Here is a 6,957-nt window from a genome sequence, read left to right as displayed (position 1 = left end):
AGGAGACGAGCAAGCTACTAAGCAAAATAAGCTGCAAACTTAATTCTATGCATTCTATCAAATATTAATGTTAAGGCCTTATATCTAGTGCTTTCCAGACTTGAAGTCTGATAGGATATGTCGAGGTAAAATATGTCTTGTGTCTTGGGCTGCATGAAAAGGACTGTGACCAGCAGGTTGAGGGAGGTAATTCTGGTCTTCTGTCACCTCTGGTGAGACCCCACCTGAAGTCCTGTGTTCAACTCTGGAGCCTCAGTACAAGACAGACATGGACCTGTTGGAGAGGAGCCAGAGGAGGCCACAAAATGATCAGAGGGCTGGAACAGCTCTCCTGTGATGACAGGCTGAGAGAGTTGGGGTTGTTTAGCCTGGAGAAGAGAAGGCTCTGGGGAGACCTTATTGCAATCTTTCAGTACTTAAAAAGAACTGAAAGGGGCCTACAAGAAAGATGGGACCAGACTTTTTAGCAGGGCCTGTTGCAATAGCACAAGGGGTAATGGTGTTTAGTTAAAAGAGGGGAGATTCAGGTGAGACATGAGGAAGACATGTTTTACAATGGGGGTGGTAAATACTGCAACAAGTTGCCAAGAGAGATGGTAGATGCCCCATCCCTGGAAACATTCCAGGCCAGGCTGGACAGGGCTCTGAGCAACCTGATGTAGTTGAAGATGTCCCTGCTCATTGCAGGGGGTTGGACTAGATGAGCTTTGAAGGTCCCTTCCAACGCAAACTATTCTGTGATTCTATGATCTATTATCTTGACATAAAGAATGAAGGATATTTGTGAGTTGTTTTCAGTTCCCACTCCATTTAGTGAAAAAAACTATCACAGATTAAATGGTAGAAAATACAGGCCTCATATTAGCAGAAAAGCTAATTGCAATAGTGTCCTCATGTTTTGCACCAAGGACTGGAATTTCTAACATAATTTCTTGAGTTTTGTAAATGAGTGAGAAATCTGGTTTATTTTAAATATACTATATTAGAAAAGTAGTTTGTTTATTTTACAAATATGTTTAAGCAACAGTCAAAACCAGAAGCAACAACAATACAACTAGTGCAACTCTAAGAGATAGGAAAGAGCTGTATATATAGCCTGTGTTGTGGTGAAATCATCCGTGCGGAATCCTCTGACTAGTCATGCTTCTGAGCTGCCTCCTTCTCTGGCACATGGTTATGCAGTCTACTAATGAGCTATTTAAAGCTAACACCTAAAAAGCATTAATAGAATCTTTTAATGAACTCAGGCTACTTTTTTTCCAGGTATCTTGACAGGTCGGTTGAGTTTAAACAAGTCGCACTGTATAATACTATAAAGGACTTACAATCTCAGTATAAACAGCCTTTCCTAAACACTCTGCTGTCAAATATATGGTTATTAGTAAGGCAAAGATTTCATTATGTTAAAGAGAAGCATCTAGATTTTCACATTACAGAAGATGATCTAGGAAATTCTGTTGTAATGAACAAATATTGCTCCCATTGATACAATCAAGTTCCTCTCTAGTGCAATCATGTTATTCCAGTTTTACACCTGTGTAGCCAAAATGAGAATTTGTCTATTTGTCTTCTCCAGACTAATACACACACAAACATCACTACAGCCCTCTATGAAGCTGTAATATTAATAGTAATTTTGGTAAACACTCACTACACTGAATCCTACAACTCCTTGAGAAAGTACTGTTTTCAACTTAATTTTACAGGTAATTCTTGTGTCACTAAAGTGCAGTTTTTCTTCTAACCATATCAAGTCATTATTGTAAAACTGGTGAGCCAATGGAGAACCCATACAAGTCAGTTGTTTCTAGCATTTCCACACCATGCTTTTCCCACTGTACATTCAAGATCATGAGTGATATTTTTGCTACAACTTGAAACTGAGGGTTTAAAAGTGATTGCCCTAAAGCCTTGTATATGCAGTAGAGATATGATGAATACACTATAAGCAGTTTTTATTGACACTGTAATGGAACATATAGGAAAGGAAAGGAAAATATATTATATAATAGAAACGTGAATTTATTTCTCAAATTACCTAAAATTATGCCACATAGAGGCCTTGGGAGGAGTACACAGGCTTGAGAATTGGAGGTTAAATTATGGAAAATATGGAAAGGTTTTGGTACATCTCTTGTATCTTAAATCCATTGGCAAAGGCTATACTGTCTTTCTGATCTGCTATAGATAGTAGTTCCTGTTTTTCAGGGAAGCTGGTTTAGACCTGCATGCCATACTTCCATCATTGTTTTTATTTATGCAGCTAAACCCCAATACTAAAGGAGAAAAATTAAGTCAGCTTTAAGCTAAACCACTAATGAGTCTGGATAACAGGCTGCTTGCATTTGTTACTTATTTAGCTTATGTAGCACTGCTGTAAGATGTATTGTCATGAGACAAATATAGTGGAGAACCAGGCTGAACTGAGGGAGTGAAGCCTCAAAATATCATTCTTAGAAGCTGGTGGAGAGCCCTGATAGCAATCTAAGCACTGAACCATTCCCAAATTATGTCAGGGAGCAGCAAAAGCAGGCAGTTCCAAAAAGAATCTCACCAACCACAGATTAATCTCAGGGACAGGTGCTTATCTGCATTGTTAACACCTGCCATTAATAGTAATACCACTGTACTTCAGGTGTTCCAGGTTAGAGCAGAGCTATAAGTAGACATGCCACACCTATGGGATAAGCATACCTATTGTGTCTGAATCTTAACATAATACGGTTTTAAATTAAAAAACATTTGCATAGCAGGGACTCCAGTTTCTTTGGCTTCTGCAATTTTCTGGTGGTAGGAAAGCTTTTCCCTCTGCAAATGAAGAGTGATAGTGGTATAAAGGTCTGTTACTGATCACCTCTACTAGCATCTGAGTTTGTCTTGTTTTCTTGGTAGAAAGTTATCAAATCATTATCTCCCAAGTTCCTGAAAAAAAATTGTGTCATACTGCAAGAATTCTTGTGAGCCCAAGCATTAGTTTAAAACAAAAAATTCACTGTGATGAAGGTTTCTGCAACAACGTAATAATGACTTCCAATGTCTTGCAATAACGCTTTAGGTGACGTATCTCTTTGGTTAATCTGAAATCAGTCACTGCAGTCACTGAACTAATGGCTATTAATTTATACTTTGTCTATGTGGGTGTTATATGCAATCTCACGAGACTTCTCTTATTACTCAGCAGTAACTTAACTAATCATTAAAAATAATGATGAGAATTTCAGATTCATCATAACACTAATCATAATGAATTCATCTGAAATCACTGCCACTGTCATATGCACTGCTACAAAAATTCCATTATAATTTTGTTATTATGTAACATTATAATAAATGATCAGTAGTATGGGGGTGAGATGGAATGGTAAATCTTATGAGACACTGTATTTTCATGCAATACCTTTATACCCTGAAAAAACAGCATAGCTGTGCTTGTTTTCAGAGGGCACCTGCAGAGAAATGACAAGCAGCACCTACAGGTAAAATATTTATTAAAATAGGGGTCTATTACATGAAGATTAAATTTGAGAAAGAACACATTTTTCATTTGTTTGAATTTGCCAGAGGAGAAATAGTGTTTAGAGGAATTATTAAGTGGTTAATCAGAAAAGACTTGGTTCTCATGTCAAATCATTCTGAAATTTTTAGGTTGTAGCAAGCAACTGTAGCCCTGATAGCTGTAGCCCAATGAAGTCTTGTCTGCTCAAAAGTTAAAAAATTATCTCCGCCCTGAGTTCTGAACTGTGATCGTTTGTCTTGATTTAATTAGCTTGTCTCCTTTTTTTGTTTTCATAATTTTTAAAGGTCTCCTTCTCTTTGTTCTCAATACCACAGTGAAGTTTAGTTTTGTACTTTTACATACAGAAGTACAACCTGTTGCCACCTGGGTCCTTCTATACAGGCCTGTACAGCTGGTCTCATCATAGGTGACAAGGATTTGAAAACAAAATCCAATAATTCACAGGTAAACCACTGGGAAGTGTTACTCACTGGTTAAAGCATATGCAATTCTAAGGCAAACAATTCAAAACAGTGCTTGCCAATATTTATGAAAAGGCTAATAAACGGAAAATCACAAACAAGTAAGTGCAAATAAAATACGGTAGGAATCTGCCTGACATACAAAGCAGATTGCTGCTATCCACTTCGATTTTAGTACCATGCCTGTTGCAGTCTCATGTCAGGTGTCCCTTGACCCTCTGTCATGGGATATTAACTTTCTATCCCTCCTCATTTACCTTACTACCGTCTGTCTTTTCTATTTCTTTATACTTAACCAATTTTCCATTTATTCCCCTTCACTTTCTCCTGCTTCCTAGAAGTATCTCATTTCTGTCTTGGCTGTTAATTCCCTTTCTTCTCTTTGTCCTCTCTAGTAGCTCATTTTTCTTTGCCCATTTATCCCCTTTCATTGCTGTCTTGCCAGAAGTAGCTATGTCCTTTCTTATTTTTGAGAACATGCCATCTCAGAAAGCCAGAGAAAGATCAGGGCTGTTACATTTCTCATTTTCTTCCACGCTGGTCTCAGAGGGGTTGAAGCTGCTGAGAACTTGGGTTCCTTTAGCTGGAGCTCAGACAGGCAGCTGTCATGACTGCTGGGATCCTGCAGGGAAGGATTTCAGTGATGTGAGTGACAGCTCCAGCTACTGTGCCAGCACAAGTGAGTAGAGGTCATACTGGGAGGAAAATGGCAGAATTTTACTCTTGTCACTGGAACTCTTATTATCTAGCCTGGTTGTCAGCGCAGACACCCATTCGGGTGGTGATGTAGATATTGTGTACCACAGGCAATGGACTTTTAGGGAGAGCTGGCTACTACCTCACTCTACTTTATGTCAGCTATTATGAGCAAGGAAAAATTTGTCTCAAGGCTGCAACAAAGCAGGAGGAAGGGCAGAAATGGCTGTTTCCCAGAGGCTGGCTGCTAGCCAAGAGCTACAGGCCTGAACACTAGGTTCAAGTTTGTAAGGCTGAGTTACACAAGAATCCACAGGTACAAGAGAGGAGAGACAACTAGTGACAGCTGTCATGGGCACTGTGAGCAGTGGAGGAGCAAGTGGCTTGAATCAGGTGGGTGTGAGACAACTGCTACGTCCAGGAAGAGGGGATTTGAAGCTCCAGGGGTTTCCCAAAAAAGTGACACTGTGAAGGTATGCTGTAAGAAAGGAGCAGCAAAACCCTGACGAGATCTCTAGCCACAGTCACAGGTTCTAAAGGTCTGACTTAGGTGACTCAAAGGGATGTAAATCCCCAGCAAAGAAGTATAAAAGTCACATCAGAAGAACTATTAAAACAGTGTGTTCTGAAGAGAATAATGTTATAATTTGGATTACAGTAGCACCCAGAGACAGCAGCCAGAATAGTGGCCCCGATGCACTCAGTGTGGTACATCCCTGTACCACAAGTGCTCCTTGCTACGAAGAGTTGCCAAGCTGAAGGCGAGCACTATAAACCTTGCAGCTTCAAAGATGCTAATTGACCTTTCCAAGGTTATGCCACTCTGACAGGTGAGAGCTAGGAATATCACCCATCTCTTCCAAATCCTCGGCCAGTGCTCTACTTGCTAGACCATATTTCCCAGGAAGTCACACTCTTCTAATTAGTCTTGTTTCCCTGGAAACCCACATGACTGACTGGACCCAATTACTGCTTTGTTCAGACCCATTAAGGCCAGCTCTAAGGATGACAACAAATATTCAAGGCCTCCCTGGCCTACCAATTACTGTCTTACTTTTCTTTTTTTTTTTTTTCTTTCTTCCCCTCTTCTCATTTCCTTTTTTTAGGCAACATACCTGGCTCAGGAAAGTCATGTATTTGTTCCTCCAAAAAGTCAGGAGAAAAAACATTTGATATTTTTGCTGTAGCCTTTTCTGGCCAGAAGACACAGACACGGTCAGTAAGGACTTTCCATATTATTTGCTTTCTGTGGCACTTCAGTTGCACCAAATGTCAAACATGAATGGACTTAGAAGCTGAAGCTGGATAAAATTTATGGAGAAAGGACAATTCAACCCCTGCCCCCCTGTCTCAACCATTCTCCAGATATTAAGCTCGCACGGTGCTTCCGTGGATGCTACAGACAAAGCGTTTGAAGAAAATTGCTGCTGGCTTAAGGATAAGGGTTTGATAGGCTACATTTATTCTCCAAGTCAAACAGCTTATATAGATCTTGGCAACACTAAAAGCAGGACACTAAGTCACAAAACCAGGATGCAAAATTTGAACGCCTTGAAACTCTCAGGGGACTGGACACAAGAGACCAGTTCTTGATACCACAGACTGATATAGTTTCTTTGAACATTTCTGGTATTAATTAGCACAAAATGTCAGTGTGTTTGGATTTAAGGTTTTTGCTTGGACTCTGCTGTATCAAAGCATTAAAAATAAAACCATCAGTGTGAAAATAAAATAATTTTCTGCAGTCTCAAGCACATCTTGCAGGAATAAATTATTTTGATTTCAAACGTTTACAAACTGCAAGCTCTTCAGCCACTATACAAAGTATGGGACATTAACGTGCATAGACCAGTTACAAGTTGTGTTTGCTTAGGATGCCAGAGAACAGGATATTTGCATTGGAATTATTTTGCAGAAGAAACTGCGATGGAAAAAATATGTATATATATATATATATATGTACTCTTTCTTTTAGTTTTTTTTGCATTTCTGCTACTGCTTTTCAATAGGAATTGCAGCACTGTGATACTTAACTGACTCTAACACATTGTGGATAGCATGATCTTGAAAATTCTGCTTGCATTACATGCAAATTTTACCTTGTACAGAGGAAATCAAATATACTATCTGGGAAGTAAGTATTTGAGATTATTTTCAAGAACAGCATTCTCATGTTCATGCCCTATGCCCTCAGATAAGTTACCTGAAGCAGAAAGCAGAGTATAATGAACTACACTGAATTGATAGTGTTGCTACTAAAGGATTAAGGTTTTTACACATACA

This window comes from Columba livia, chromosome 1, assembly GCF_036013475.1.
Source record: "Columba livia isolate bColLiv1 breed racing homer chromosome 1, bColLiv1.pat.W.v2, whole genome shotgun sequence".
In the NCBI taxonomy this organism is placed as follows: domain Eukaryota; kingdom Metazoa; phylum Chordata; class Aves; order Columbiformes; family Columbidae; genus Columba; species Columba livia.
This window is presented reverse-complemented; position numbering follows the sequence as displayed.